Below are 16707 nucleotides of genomic sequence, written 5' to 3'. Positions count from 1 at the left end.
ACCCAGCACTTTCATGAGACTGATGAACCATGTTTTGCGTGATTTTATTGGCAAGTTTGTGGTTGTGTATTTTGATGACATATTAATCTACAGCCGCAATGAATCTGATCATATTATACATATTCGACATGTTTTGCAAGTGTTGCGTGATAGTAAACTCTATGGTAATCTTGAGAAGTGCACATTTTGCAAAGATAAGGTCATATTTCTGGGTTATGTTGTCTCTAAGCATGGAGTAGAAGTAGATGTGTCTAAAATTGAAGCTATTCAAAATTGGCCTACTCTCATGACTGTGAGTCAAGTAAGAAGTTTTCATGGTCTAGCTGGGTTTTATCGCTGTTTTGTGCCCAATTTTTCTACTATTGCTGCACCTTTGAATGAATTGACTAAAAAGGGTGTTGCATTTGAGTGGGGCGTTGCCCAAGATCATGCTTTTGATGAACTGAAACGATTGTTAACTTCTGCACCGTTGCTTGCACTTCCTGATTTCAATAAGCAATTTGAGATTGAATGTGATGCTAGTGGTATTGGAATTGGTGGTGTGTTGATGCAAGAGGGTCGCCCAATTGCATATTTTTCTGAGAAACTTTCTGGTGCTAAGTTGAACTATCCAATATATGATAAAGAATTGTATGCTTTAATTAGAGTTCTTGAGGTTTGGCAACATTATTTGTGGCCAAAAGAATTTATCATACATTCTGATCATGAAGCTTTGAAATATCTGAAAGCCCAATCTACTTTGCATAGGCGTCTTGCTAAGTGGGTTGAGTTCATTGAGTCTTTTCCATACATTATTAAGCATAAGAAAGGAAAAGATAATATTGTTGCTGATGCTCTATCTAGGAAGAATATGCTATTAACTCAACTTGATGTTAAAATTCCTGGATTAGAGGTGCTATGTGATTTGTATGCTACGGATCATGATTTTGCTGAACCATATCACTTATGTGCTCTTGGTAAAGCATGGGATAAATATCACATACATGATGGATTCTTGTTTCGAGCTAACAAACTATGTGTTCCAGAATCGTCTGTGCGTTTGCTCTTATTGCAGGAATCACATGCTGGAGGTTTGATGGGTCATTTTGGGCGTGAGAAGACGCTACTCATGCTCGCTGATCACTTTTATTGGCCAAAGATGAGGCGGGATGTGGACAGGTATGTGAAGAGGTGCATTACTTGCAACAAGTCCAAGTCCAAGCTGAAGCCTCACGGTTTGTATACTCCGTTACCGGCACCTACTACACCTTGGGAAGATATTAGTATGGATTTCGTGTTGGGTTTGCCGCGTACTAAAAGAGGCCATGATTCTATATTTGTGGTAGTGGATAGATTTTCTAAAATGTCTCACTTTATTGCCTGCCACAAAAGTGATGATGCGTCGCATATTGCTAACCTGTTTTTCAGGGAGATTGTTCGACTACATGGAGTCCCGAAGACTATTGTTTCTGATCGTGATGTGAAGTTCATGAGCTACTTCTGGAAGACACTTTGGGGAAAGCTAGGGACAAAGCTACTGTTCAGTACTACTTGTCATCCTCAAACTGATGGTCAAACTGAGGTGGTGAATCGAACCTTGTCACAACTGTTGAGATCCATGATCAAGAAGAACCTGAAGGAGTGGGAAGAGTGTTTGCCGCATGTGGAGTTTGCTTACAACAGGGCGGTACATTCTACCACGGAGTTGTGTCCTTTTGAGGTGGTGTATGGTTTCAAACCCATTACTCCACTTGACTTGTTGCCTTTACCCATACATGAGAGAGTTAATATGGAGGCATCCAAGAGGGCAGATTTTATGCGCAAGATCCATGTGAAGACTAAAGAGTTGATCGAGACGAAAGGCAAGAGCAATGCTGCAAGGATGAATAAGAAGCGCAAAGAGATGTTGTTCAAGCCTGGTGATATGGTCTGGGTACATTTTCGCAAGGATAGGTTCCCGAAGCTGCGGAAGTCTAAGTTGAAGCCTCGTGGTGCTGGTCCTTACAAAGTGCTTGCCAAGATCAATGATAATGCATACTCGATAGATCTTCCAGTTGCTGAGTTTGGTGTCAGTAATTCTTTCAATGTTGCTGATTTGACACCATATGACGGAGAAGACCTTGGAGCGTCGAGGTCGATGCCTTTTGAAGGGGGGGGGAGATGATGAGGACATCCCTACTACACCATTACCTCCGTCATTGATTAATGAAGTTGAACCTGCTGTGAAGCTCAAGTCCAATGAAGTTCGGATTGGACCAATTACAAGGGCTCGTGCGAAGCTACTTAAACAACAGGTGAACTTGTTTCTAAATGGTACTTTGATTGATGAGAACTTTATACTGCTTAAGTCCTATTACTTATGTATCATCAGGTATCAAGAGGAGACGAGCGTCGCACGAGGAGTAGAGGAGCAGCTGGACATGAAGACGGACGTCAAGATGGACGTGAAGCTGGACATGGAGCTGGACATGAAGATATCTCATGGTCGCGCGAGGGAGGAGCGGGAGGCATGCGCGAGAGGAGAAGACGACGTCCAGGCCGGTCCAAAGACCCGGTCGGACCGGCCTCGTGATCGCTGGTCCGGTCCTCAGCCCGGTTGACCGGGCGCCAACCGGTCGCCAACCGGAAGGGGCGCATCGTACCGGGCAAAAACCGGAAAGTTGCGAGGTTTCCGGTTGCCGCCCGGTTGACCGGACGCTAGACCGGCCGACCCGGTCCCTGGCCCGGTTGACCGGATTCCAGACCGGATTCGTCCGAGTCTGTCTCGACCAGATCTATTCTGGGTCGGTTATTTTTGTATCTTTTCGACCAGAACTCGTCCCGGACACCTATATAAGTGCCCAGGACGTCCCCCTAGCTGCTTTAGACCACGTTTAAGATAAACCCTAGTTCTTAGCTGTTTGCTCTAGCAAAACTATTGAATCCCTACACCATATTGCTTGATATTGTGTAGATCCTGAAAAAGTCTTGTGTGATCTGCTGTTCCATTGGGAATTAGACGATTGCAACTTACCACTTCGTGGTCGGCGGCTACGTGCGCAAGTGTGTGGAGTTGCATATATCTTGCAGGGTTGAGAGCTGTTGCATTGGCGACAGGGACCAATCGAGAGATCTCGTTGCGTCATACAAGTTATCATCCACTTCATCATCGTGTTTCTCCGCTGCCATCACCCCGTGATCATCATCACCGTTGTTGCTTACTGAGAAGATCGGGCCACCCCATATCACTAAGTCTATCATAATGCAAATGAATACCTAAGTATTTAACAGGGAATTTCCCCATGACACACTAGAAAATGTGAAGGAAAGGTTGTGTCTCTACAACATCCATATTAATGGGGATAAGTTCACTTTTATGAAAGTTTACTCTCATGCTAGATATTTGCTCAAAACAGGTGGGAATCCACCTTAAGTTTAGAGCAACTCTGGGATCATTTTTAAGAAACAGTAAAGTATCATCAGCATATTGGAGGCTGACAACACCTCCAGGGAGAAAATTAGGACAAAGACCACTAATTAATCCCCCTTCAGTTCCTTTTACTAGCATCTTAGAGAAAACATCAACAATGCAATTGAATAAGAGAGGGGCAATGGGGTCCCCCTGTCTCAAACATTTCCCTGTTAGGAAGAAATCACCTTCTATGTCATTTACTTTTACTCCTACAGATCCCCTTGGGTAATCTGTTTAATAAAACGAATGAAAATGGGGTTACATCCCCTAAGCTCTAGGACTTCATAGAGGAATTCAAGATTAACCTTGTCATAGGCTTTTTCATAATCAAGCTTCAATACTAGCCCTTTATCCTTATTTTTATGCACTTCATGAATCACCTCATGAGTAGTGACCACACTTTCTAATATAAATCTCCCTCTAATAAAGGCAGATTGGTGGTAAGAAATAAGTACATAAATTATTTTAGCTAATCTATTATTTAAGACTAGTAAAAGTCTTAAAGGAACAATTTAATAAACTAATAGGCCTAAACTTTTCATAGATCTAGCCTCATTTTCTTTTGGAATGAGGGTTATCATGGCAAAGTTTAATCTATACAGATCTAAGTCATCCTAAACCAAGCATTGAACATATCTATCAAGTCTTTTTTAATTATACCCCAGAATTTCTGGTAAAACATAAAGGTCAAACCATCTGGACCAGGTGCTCCATCAACATATGATCCAAAAACAGCTACCTTAACTTCTTCCTCAGTGAAAGCACTCCCTAACATAATATTCTCCTCTAAAGATACTTTCTCATTCTCTGAGAAAAATGTATCTTGTAATCTAATATCAGGTCTTGTCTCATACTTAAAAAGATCTTTATGATAATCAGTAGCTACCTTAAGCATATCTTTGCTATCAGTAACAGGACCATCAGGTCCATGTAACACATGTATTAACTTTTTTCCTTCTTCTCTGATTAGCAACAACATGAAAGTAAGCAGTATTTCTGTCACCTTCTAGAATATTCCTATCCCTAGATCTTTGCCTGGCCTTAGTTTTCTCAAGAATCCAAGAAGTATTTAGTTCTCTAAGAATAAAATCCCATCTCTCTCTATATATAAAGTGGAGAGGACACAAGTTTTAGATTTAATGTCAAGAGCATCATATTCTAGCATCAACTCTTTTTCTGTTTTCTAGCAGCAACCTCAAAGTTAATGCTCCAACCTTTTGCAAATCTACTAGAAATCCTAAGTTTTGTCTGCCAGACATCAACTACATTATTGCTATTAACCTCTAGAGCTCAGGCTTTAACGACCAGCTTTGTAAACTCAGGAATAGCTAACCACCATTTTTCAAATTTAAAACCTTCTTTTTAGGGATTCTAGTCTCACCAGAATCCCATACCAGGGAGGTATGATCACTACCTGGCCTTGAGAGAGCCCTAGCATTAGCTAAAGGGAAATTACTGTCAAAGGATGTAATGCAGAAAATTCTATCTAATTTACACATGACAGGGTTCTCTTGGTTATTACCCGAGGTGTAATTTCTACTAGAGACCCTGATGGCGCGTGAAGCACACGTCCATTGGGAACCCCAAGAGGAAGGTGTGATGCGTACAGCAGCAAGTTTCCCTCAGTAAGAAACCAAGGTTATCGAACCAGTAGGAGATGAAGGCCACGTGAAGGTTGTTGGTGAAGGAGTGTAGTGCGGCGCAACACCAGGGATTCCGGCGCCAACGTGGAACCTGCACAACACAATCACAATACTTTGCCCCAACTTAACAGTGAGGTTGTCAATCTCACCGGCTTGCTGAAAACAAAGGATTAAAAGTATGGTATGGAGAATGATGTTTGTTTGTGATGAACAACAAAGAACAGAGTTTGCAGTAGATTGTATTTCAGATGTAAAAGAATGGACCGGGGTCCACAGTTCACTAGTGGTGTCTCTCCAATAAGATAAATAGCATGTTGGGTGAACAAATTACAGTTGGGCAATTGACAAATAGAGATGCACATACATATATCATGATGACTACTATGAGATTTAATTAGGGCATTACGACAAATAACATAGACCGCTATCCAGCATGCATCTATGCCTAAAAATTCCACCTTCGGGTTAGCATCCGCACCCCTTCCAGTATTAAGTTGCAAACAACAGACAATTGCATTAAGTACTGTGCGTAATGTAATCAACACAAATATCCTTAGACAAAGCATCGATGTTTTATCCCTAGTGGCAACAGCACATCCACAACCTTAGAACTTTCTCGTCCATCGTCCTGCATTCAATGGAGGCATGAACCCACTATCGAGCATAAATACTCCCTCTTGGAGTTACAACTATCAACTTGGCCAGAGCCTCTACTAGCAACGGAGAGCATGCAAGAACATAAACAACACATATATGATAGATTGATAATCAACTTGACATAGTATTCAATATTCATCGGATCCCAACAAACGCAACATGTAGCATTACAAATAGACGATCTTGATCATGATAGGCAGCTCACAAGATCTAAACATGATAGCACAAGAGGAGAAGACAACCATCTAACTACTGCTATGGACCCATAGTCCAAGGATGAACTACTCACGCATCAATCCGGAGGCGGGCATGGTGATGTAGAGCCCTCCGGTGATGATTCCCCTCTCTGGCAGGGTGCCGGAGGCGATCTCCTGAATCCCCCGAGATGGGATTGGCGGCAGCGGCGTCTCTGGAACTTTTCTCGGTGACAGGGTTTTCGCGACGGAGAGATTATATAGGCGAAGGGGCAGAGTCAGGAGGCGCTCGTGGGGCCCACCCCATAGGGCGGCGTGCCCAAGGGTGGGGCTGCGCCCCCTAGGGTGTGGCCGCCTTGTCGCCCCTCTTCGTCTCCTCTTCGGACTTCTGGAAGGCTCCGTGCAAAATAAGACCGTGGGCTTTTGTTTCGTCCAATTCCGAAAATATTTCCTGTGTAGGATTTCTGAAACCAAAAACAGCAGAAAACAGGAACTGGCGCTTCGGCATCTTGTTAATAGGTTAGTGCCGGAAAATGCATAAAAATGATATAAAGTGTATATAAAACATGTGAGTATTGTCATATAACTAGCATGGAACATAAGAAATTATAGATACGTTTGAGACGTATCAAGCATCCCCAAGCTTAGTTCCTACTCGCCCTCGAGTAGGTAAACGATAACAAGGATAATTTCTGAAGTGACATGCTACTATCATAATCTTGATCAATACTATTGTAAAGCATATGAAGTGAATGAAGTGATTCGAAGCAATAGTAAAGATAATGACTAAACAACTGAATCATATAGCAAAGACTTTTCATAAATAGTACTTTCAAGACAAGCATCAAAAAGTCTTGCATAAGAGTTAACTCATAAAGCAATAGATTCTTAATAGAAGGTTTTGAAGCAACACAAAGGATGATTAAGTTTCAGCAGTTGCTTTCAACTTGTAACATGTATATCTCATGGATAGTTGTCAACATAAAGCAATATAACAAGTGCAATAGGTAAACATGTAAGAATCAATGTACACAGTTGACACAAGTGTTTGCTTCTAAGATAGAAAGAAGTAGGTAAACTGACTCAACATAAAGTAAAAGAAAGGCCCTTCGCAGAGGGAAGCATGGATTACTCATGTGCTAGAGCTTTTTATTTTGAAAACATGGAAACAATTTTGTCAACGGTAGTAATAATTCATATGTGTTATGCATAAAACCTCTTATAAGTTGCAAGCCTCATGCATCGAATACCAATAGTGCCAGCACCTTGTCCTAATTAGCTCGGATTTCCATGGATTATCATTGCATTACATATGTTTCTACCAAGTGTCACAAAGGGGTACCTCTATGCCGCCTGTACAAAGGTCCAAGGAGATAGATCACATTTGATTTCTCAGTTTTGATAGATCTCAACTTCAGGACATCCATACCGGGACAACATAGAAAACAGATAATGGACTCCTCTTTTTAATGCTTAAGCATTCAACAACAGATAATATTCTCATAAGAGATTGAGGATTAATGTCCAACTGAAACTTCCACCATGATACATGGTTTTGGTTGGCGGCCCAATGTTCTTCTCTAACAATATGCATACTCAAACCATTTAATCATGATAAATCACCCTTACTTCAGACAAGACGAATATGCATAGCAACTCACATGATATTCAACAAAGGTGTAAAAAGTTGATGGCGTCCCCAGAAACATGGTTACCGCTCAACAAGCAACTTATAAGAAATGAGATACATAAGCAACATATTCAATACCACAATAGTTTTTAAGCTATTTTCCCATGAGCTATGTATTGCAAAGACAAGGAATGAAATTTTAAAGGTAGCACACAGGCAATTTACTTTGGAATAGCAGAGAAATACCACATAGTAGGTAGTTATGGTGGACACAAATGGCATGAGTTTTGGCTCAAGGTTTTTGGATGCACGAGAAGCATTTCCTCTCAGTACAAGGCTTTGGCTAGCAAGGTTGTTTGAAGCAAACACAAGTATGAACCGGTACAGCAAAACTTACATAAGAACATATTGCAAGCATTATAAGACTCTACACTGTCTCCTTGTTGCTCAAACACTTTTACCAGAAAATATCTAGACCATAGAGAGATCAATCATGCAATCCAAATTCAACAAGCTCTACAGTAGTTCTCCACTAATAGGTTTAAACTACATGATGCAAGAGCTTAAACATGATCTATGAGAGCTCAAAACAATTGCCAAGTATCAAATTATTCAAGACCATATACCATCTACCACATGAAGCATTTTCTGTTTCCAACCAAATAGCAATCAACGAAGCGGTTTTCAACTCCGCCATGAACATTAAAGATAGAGCTAAGAACACCAGTGTTCATATGAAAAAGCGGAGCGTGTCTTTCTCCAATACAAGGAATGCTAGGATCCGATTTTATTCAAACAAAAACAAAAACAAAAACAAACAGACGCTCCAAGTAAAGCACATAAGATGTGACAGAATAAAAATATAGTTTCACTAGTGGTGACCTGATAAGTTGTCGATGAAGAAGGGGATGCCTTGGGCATCCCCAAGCTTAGATGCTTGAGTCTTCTTGAAATATGCAGGGATGAACCACGGGGGCATCCCCAAGCTTAGACTTTTCACTCTTCTTGATCATAGTATATCATCCTCCTCTCTTGACCCTTGAAAACTTCCTCCACACCAAACTCAAAACAAACTCATTAGAGGGTCAGTGCATAATCAAAAATTCACATGTTCAGAGGGGACACAATCATTCTTAACACTTCTGGACATTACCCAAAGCTACTGAAAGTTAATGGAACAAAGAAATCCACTCAACACAGTAAAAGAGGCAATGTGAAATAAAAGGCAGAATCTGTCAAAACAGAACAGTCCGTAAAGATGAATTTTTTATAGGCACTTAACAGGCTCAGATGAAAAAGCTCAAAACTAATGAAAGTTGCGTACATATCTGAGGATCACGCATGAATTTTCGCAGATTTTTTTGATTTTTCTACAGAGAGATCTACTCAAATTCGTGACAGATAAAAATCTATTTCTGCGCAGGAATCCAAATCTAGTATCAACTTTACTATCAGAGACTTTACTTGGCACAACAATATGATAAGGAGAGGTTGCTACAGTAGTAACAACTTCCAAGACACAACAACAGTAGTAAAAACATACATGGGTTACCTCCCAAGAAGTTCTTTTCTTTAACGCCATTCAGCTAGGCGCAGAAAGTGCAAATCAAGTATTATCAAAAGAAGAAGCATCAACATCATAATTTGTTCTAATAATAGAATCAAAAGGCAACTTCATTCTCTTTCTAGGAAAGTGTTCCATACCTTTTTTGAGAGGGAATTGATACTTAATATTTCCTTCCTTCATATCAATAATAGCACCAACAGTTCGAAGAAAGGGTCTTCCCAAAATAATAGGACAAGATGCATTGCATTCGATATCCAAGACAACAAAATCAACGGGGACAAGGTTATTGTTAACCGTAATGTGAACATTATCAATCCTCCCCAAAGGTTTCTTTATAGAATGATCAGCAAGATTAACATCCAAATAACAATTTTTCAATGGTGGCAAGTCAAGCATATCATAGAGTTTCTTAGGCATGACAGAAATACTTGCACCAAGATCACATAAAGCATTACAATCAAAATCATTGACTTTCATCTTAATGATGGGCTCCCAACTATCTTCCAACTTCCTAGGAATAGAAGCTTCAAGTTTTAATTTCTCTTCTCTAGCTTTAATGAGAGCATTTGTAATATGTTTTGTAAATGCCAAATTTATAGCACTAGCATTAGGACTTCTAGCAATTTTTTGCAAGAACTTAATAACTTCAGAGATATGACAACTATCAAAATCTAAAACATTATAATCTACAACATTCTGAAAAATTTCAGCACTTTTATCACAAACAGTTTCAGCAGTTTCAGGCAATTTTGCACGCTTTGTACTAGGAGTAGAAACATTGCCAACACCAATTATTTTACCATTGATAGTAGGAGGTTTAGCAACATGTGAAGCATTAAGATTACTAGTGGTGGTAATAGTCCAAACTTTAGCTACATTATTTTCTTTAGCAAGTTTTTCTTCTTTTTCTTCTCTTTCCCACCTAGCATGCAATTCAGCCATCAATCTAATATTGTCATTAATTCGAACTTGTATGGAGTTTGCTGTAGAAAATGACTTAATATCTTTATCTTCATTAGACATAACTTTCAGTTTTAAAAGATCAACATCAGCAGCAAGACTAGCAACCTTAGAAGCAAGAACATCAATTTTACCAAGCTTTTCTTCAACAGATTTATTAAAAGCAGTTTGTGTACTAATAAATTCTTTAAGCATGGCTTCAAGACCAGAGGGTGCACTCCTACTATTGTTGTAAGAATTACCATAACCATTACCATTATTAGAAGGATATGGCCTATAGTTGTTACCAAAATTATTCCTATAAGCATTGTTGTTGAAATTATTATTTTAATGAAGTTCACATCAACATGCTCTTCTTGAGCAACCAATGAAGCTAAAGGAACATTATTAGGATCAACATTAGTTCTACCATTAACAAGCATAGACATAATAACATCAATCTTATCACTCAAAGAGGAGGTTTCTTCAACAGAATTTACCTTCTTACCTTGCGGAGTCCTTTCGGTGTGCCATTCAGAGTAGTTGATCATCATATCATCAAGAAGTTTTGTTGCGGCACCCAAAGTGATGGACATAAAAGTACCTCCAGCATCTGAATCCAATAGGTTCCTCGAAGAAAAATTAATCCTGCATAGAAGGTTTGGATGATCATCCAAGTAGTTAGTCCATGGGTTGGGCAATTCTTTACCAAAGATTTCATTCTTTCCCATGCTTGGGCAACATGTTCATTATCCAATTGCTTAAAATTCATAATGCTACTTCTCAAAGATATAATTTTAGCAGGAGGATAATATCTACCAATGAAAGCATCTTTACATTTAGTCCATGAATCAATACTATTCTTAGGCAAAGATAGCAACCAATCTTTAGCTCTTCCTCTTAAGGAGAAAGGAAACAATTTCAGTTTTATAATATCCCCATCTACATCCTTATACTTTTGCATTTCACAAAGTTCAACAAAATTATTAAGATGGGCAGCAGCATCATTAGTACTAACACCAGAAAATTGCTCTTTCATAACAAGATTTAGTAAAGCAGGTTTAATTTCATAAAATTCTGCTGTAGTAGCAGGTGGAGCAATAGGAGTGCATATAAAATCATTATTATTGGTGCTAGTGAAGTCACACAACTTAGTGTTCTCAGGAGTATTCATTTTAACAGTAATAAAGACAAGTAAAGCAAACTAAATAAAGTAAGACAATAAACAAAGTAAAGAGATTGGATGTGAGAGACTCCCCTTGCAGCATGTCTTGATCTCCCCGGCAACGGCGCCAGAAAAATGCTTGATGGCGCGTGAAGCACACGTCCGTTGGGAACCCCAAGAGGAAGGTGTGATGCGTACAGCAGCAAGTTTCCCTCAGTAAGAAACCAAGGTTATCGAACCAGTAGGAGATGAAGGCCACGTGAAGGTTGTTGGTGAAGAGTGTAGTGCGGCGCAACACCAGGGATTCCGGCGCCAATGTGGAACCTGCACAACACAATCACAATACTTTGCCCCAACTTAACAGTGAGGTTGTCAATCTCACCGGCTTGCTGAAAACAAAGGATTAAAAGTATGGTATGGAGAATGATGTTTGTTTGTGATGAACAACAAAGAACAGAGTTTGCAGTAGATTGTATTTCAGATGTAAAAGAATGGACCGGGGTCCACAGTTCACTAGTGGTGTCTCTCCAATAAGATAAATAGCATGTTGGGTGAACAAATTACAGTTGGGCAATTGACAAATAGAGATGCACATACATATATCATGATGACTACTATGAGATTTAATTAGGGCATTACGACAAATAACATAGACCGCTATCCAGCATGCATCTATGCCTAAAAAGTCCACCTTCGGGTTAGCATCCGCACCCCTTCCAGTATTAAGTTGCAAACAACAGACAATTGCATTAAGTATTGTGCGTACTGTAATCAACACAAATATCCTTAGACAAAGCATCGATGTTTTATCCCTAGTGGCAACAGCACATCCACAACCTTAGAACTTTCTCACACCTGTCCTGCATTCAATGGAGGCATGAACCCACTATCGAGCATAAATACTCCCTCTTGGAGTTACAAGTATCAACTTGGCCAGAGCCTCTACTAGCAACGGAGAGCATGCAAGAACATAAACAACACATATATGATAGATTGATAATCAACTTGACATAGTATTCAATATTCATCGGATCCCAACAAACGCAACATGTAACATTACAAATAGACGATCTTGATCATCATAGGCAGCTCACAAGATCTAAACATGATAGCACAAGAGGAGAAGACAATCATCTAGCTACTGGTATGGACCCATAATCCAAGGATGAACTACTCACGCATCAATCCGGAGGCGGGCATGGTGATGTAGAGCCCTCCGGTGATGATTCCCCTCTCTGGCAGGGTGCCGGAGGCAATCTCCTGAATCCCCCGAGATGGGATTGGCGGCAGCGGCGTCTCTAGAACTTTTCTCGTATCGTGGCTCTCGGTGATAGGGTTTTCGCGACAGAGAGATTATATAGGCGAAGGGGCAGAGTCGGGAGGCGCCCGAGGGGCCCACCCCATAGGGCGGCGCGCCCAAGGGTGGGGCCGCGCCACCCTAGGGTGTGGCCGCCTCGTCGTCCCTCTTCGTCTCCTCTTCGGACTTCTGGAAGGCTCCATGCAAAATAAGACCGTGGGCTTTTGTTTCGTCCAATTCCAAAAATATTTCTTGTGTAGGATTTCTGAAACCAAAAACAGCAGAAAACAGGAACTGTCGCTTCGGCATCTTGTTAATAGGTTAGTGCCGGAAAATGCATAAAAATGATATAAAGTGTATATAAAACATGTGAGTATTGTCATATAACTAGCATGGAACATCAGAAATTATAGATACGTTTGAGACGTATCAGACCCCTAGTTTTATAAGAGACCATAATTCTATCCAGGAATTGAATTTATCTGCCCATTTAAAATCTACATTACCATTATTTTTATCTTCAATGAATCTAACTAAATTAAAGTCACCACCAATAAGAGCAGGGCCCTCCCAGTTAAGGAAAAGCTCATGAAGTTCAGAAATGAACTCCTGTTTTTTCTCCTCATAGGAAGAACCATAGACAGTAGTAATTCTACAAATTAAATCATTCCTCCTATTCTTAACAATAGCACTAACAGAAAAAGCTTTGATCTCCCAGGATAAAACCTTCAGGGGATCAGCATTGGTTCCTACCAGAATACCACCAGCAATACCTATGGCTAGCAACTGATTCCAAACAAATTCCTATTCCCTAAAAGATTCTTAAAGAAAGAATTCGTAAATTCTTCCTTTTTAGTTTCTTGGAAGCTAATGTAATCTAGATTCAAAGGCACTAGATTATCATCTACGAAAAGTTTCCTACCGGGAGCGGAAATACTCCTGCTGTTCCAGAAACTACAAATCATGGATAAAATTTCTTGGGGTGCTTGCTGTGAGATTTCCTAATCACATCTATCCATCCCTCAGCTAGCTCATCATGTTGACCCTTATCCGACAAGGAAACAACTCTAGGGGAAGAGCAAGCAGAGTGCATACTATCAGTATCATCATCTATATTTACACCAACTATCTTGGCAACATTATCTAAATCATCATACCGTAACACATTAAAGGGATTACTAGACATTATACCTTTCATCCTTGGTATCTCTAGATTGTTGATTTTCTTCATCTCCTGAGTTTTCTCCATGATATTCTTGGATCTATCAATTCTGCTACTTTGTCTGACAGGCTGCACAGGGCTCCACGTACTTAGATTTCTTCTTTCAGGTACATTTGTCTCTTGCATAGGAATCCTGGAGGGAATTTCAAAGTCTAGTATGATATCATCTGGCAGCTCCACCTCTTGTTCACCAGCCTCTTCAATCATTTGGTTTAAGTTGTTCTTGAGCATTTTCTCGCTATACCAGAATTTCTTCACCTCATCATTCATAGCCACAAAAACTGGGGTCTTATCCCAAACAAAAGCACCATTTTTGTCCACCAAACCATTTTGTAGGAGGAGCTTGTAGACACCAGATGCTTTTGCACCCTCAGGAGAACAACCATCCCCAGGAGGAGCCTCCATGTCTTGGTCCTTCTGATTATACTGTTCATTTGCAGAAGCTTGATTGCTGTTACCAAGAAAGATTGTGATCTTGTAGGAGGTCCAGAAGTCCCTCCATTGTCTTGTCCACCTTGGTTACTCCCCTCATCATCTTTCTTACCCTGATCTTCTAGTTCTTCTCCCAATAAGTTATCATTGTCATCACCAGTGGGCACAACACTCTCCTCTCGAGAAATTATGTTGAAGCTTACCTATAAGTATGCTTGTGTTCCGTTAATAAACACATGTTATGTGGTATGTGCGTATCTACTTAATAATATGAAAACTAGTTTACGTGCCAAATACTATTGCAAAAGGTGAGAGCATCTCCAGCCGTTTGAGGCCCCCGGGCGGAAATCCGGACTTAACAAACGCCGGATTAGATGAAAAAAGGGTGTGGGGGCAATATTTTCCCAGCCGCACCCCGTCATTCGCCCATCAGCGGGGATAGTTTTAAAAAATTGTCTTCCCGCTACACAAAAGCATAGCCCAATAGTTCATCGATCGGATCAACCACATTTCGTCGATTGAAACAGAAACTAGACGATAACACGCACATCGGCGGTCCCTTCCTGCGCCTTGTCTGGCGCGGAATCGGGCGCCGATGGATCGTCAGCCTCCGCTGTCGCAGCGGAGGGAGTAGACGTCGAAGGGGAGGACGAAGCAGTCGACGGAGGCTGGATGATGTCTTGGCGATGGGCGTCGTACCAAGCCCTCGTCTCCTTGTCCATCTTGCCGTCGTTGCCGCCGATCAGGAACGCCAGGTCGGTGTTCCTCTTCTTCGCCGCGGAGGTTTCCTTCAACAAGGTGATCTAGACGCCGTGGTTGGCGAGCATCTCCTTTCACCGCATGTCGTACTTGTCGTCCCTCCCAGCAGCGTGCGCCCTCGCATCGGCGCAACACTTGTCGAAGGACGCCTGCAGCCTTTCGGCTGGATGGCCCACCTTCTTCAGTTCTTTCAACTTCTTCTGGTCGAGCTCGGGACGGCCCGCCAAAACGGTAGGGGCTGGAGCGTCGTGGTTATGCTACTCGTCCTTTTTCTTCGCGAGGTTCCAGCGTACGTCTGCCCACTTCTCGCAATTCTCGATGTGGGCGAACACGTTGAGGTACTTGAACGTCTGGCTGTCGGTGTCATCGCTGTACATGTCGAATGCCCACCGCATCTGCAAAAGACAGGCCGACGAATCAAAATGAAACCTCGGTGATCCAGGGTCGACGGACGACACGGCGAGTGAGCATACCTTGGCCTCAAAGTCGGCGCCGCTCACCGGGCGAGCTTCGATCTCCTCATGTATGCCGTGCCACTTGCTGCACGCCGCCTGCATGATCCCCCATTGGGTGTCCATGGCCTTGTTACCGCGTATCATCACCATCTTGTTGAAGTAGGGATCGACGATTTTGCGCTCGTCGAACGCCAACTTGACCCGCTGCCAATACGTCTCATAGTTTTGATTGGCATCGGTAATGCCGTTCATGGAAACGGTCTTCCAAGCTTCAGCGAGGCACTCCTCTTCTCTGCCGGTTACTTTTATCCGCAGCTCGGTCAGCGGCGAGTTCTTCTTCCTTTTCTTCCTCCCCTTCGACGTAGCCATGGGCTCAGGCGCGTCCTCCTCCTCGTCGAGGTCGGCCTGCTTGTCAACACCCGGATTTTTAAGTCCAGATGCCTATTATGCCATTCCTCGCAATCCCAGGAATATTGTTTTTGCGAGACATAATAGATTGATATCACAACACATCATTCATTACAACACATAATCGTCTTACAACAAAGGATCACATGATCCAGTCTTAATACAACATAGGGGATCTAGAGATCCAAATACAAAACACATATAGCGGAAGCGAAGTAGTAGCGGTTGTGGTCCATCTGTTCCACAGGCAACTGTTGACGTCAGGAGCGATCCTAGTTGTCGTAGACGTCCTGCTGTCCATCTTCCTCGTACTGCTGTTCCTCTACATAGTCTGGCCATTTGAATAGCCAGGGACAAAGCCATGATTACTTTAAAGTACTCGCAAACTAATACTAATGTAAGTACTATCAACTATAGTAAGGGGGTGCTAAGCTCTAAGTTTATTTGCATAAAGCCAATTTTAGTTCACAAACATTTAGTAAAAGCCTCTTCATTTGCTAACTAACTCAAGTGGGAACATTAGTGTCATTCCCACAACTCTGTTATGATTCAATTCAAATTCACCATTTCAAGTTCAAATCACAAGTCACCCTTCACATGTCACATTTTTGAAAGTGGTCTGATGACGGAACAGTATGGCCTTTCCAACCGTCCATAACCGTGGACGTGGCTATTCGAATAGTTCTACACTCTGCAGAGGTCGTACACTTGTGCCACAACATTTGCAATAATCCGTCAGGGTTAACTGGCCCTGATTTATCACACTCTGTGTGCGGACTACCAACCATAACCTTTCACTTACATACCCTAGTATAGGCACCTCTCCCCATGAGCTTGGCCTCCCAGTGAAGACAGACAGTCAGCCTGGGAACTGCACAGGGCTTGGGCCGAACATTCACCTCATTTCAC

Source organism: Lolium perenne, chromosome 1 (assembly GCF_019359855.2).
Source record: "Lolium perenne isolate Kyuss_39 chromosome 1, Kyuss_2.0, whole genome shotgun sequence".
In the NCBI taxonomy this organism is placed as follows: Eukaryota; Viridiplantae; Streptophyta; class Magnoliopsida; order Poales; family Poaceae; genus Lolium; species Lolium perenne.
This window is presented reverse-complemented; position numbering follows the sequence as displayed.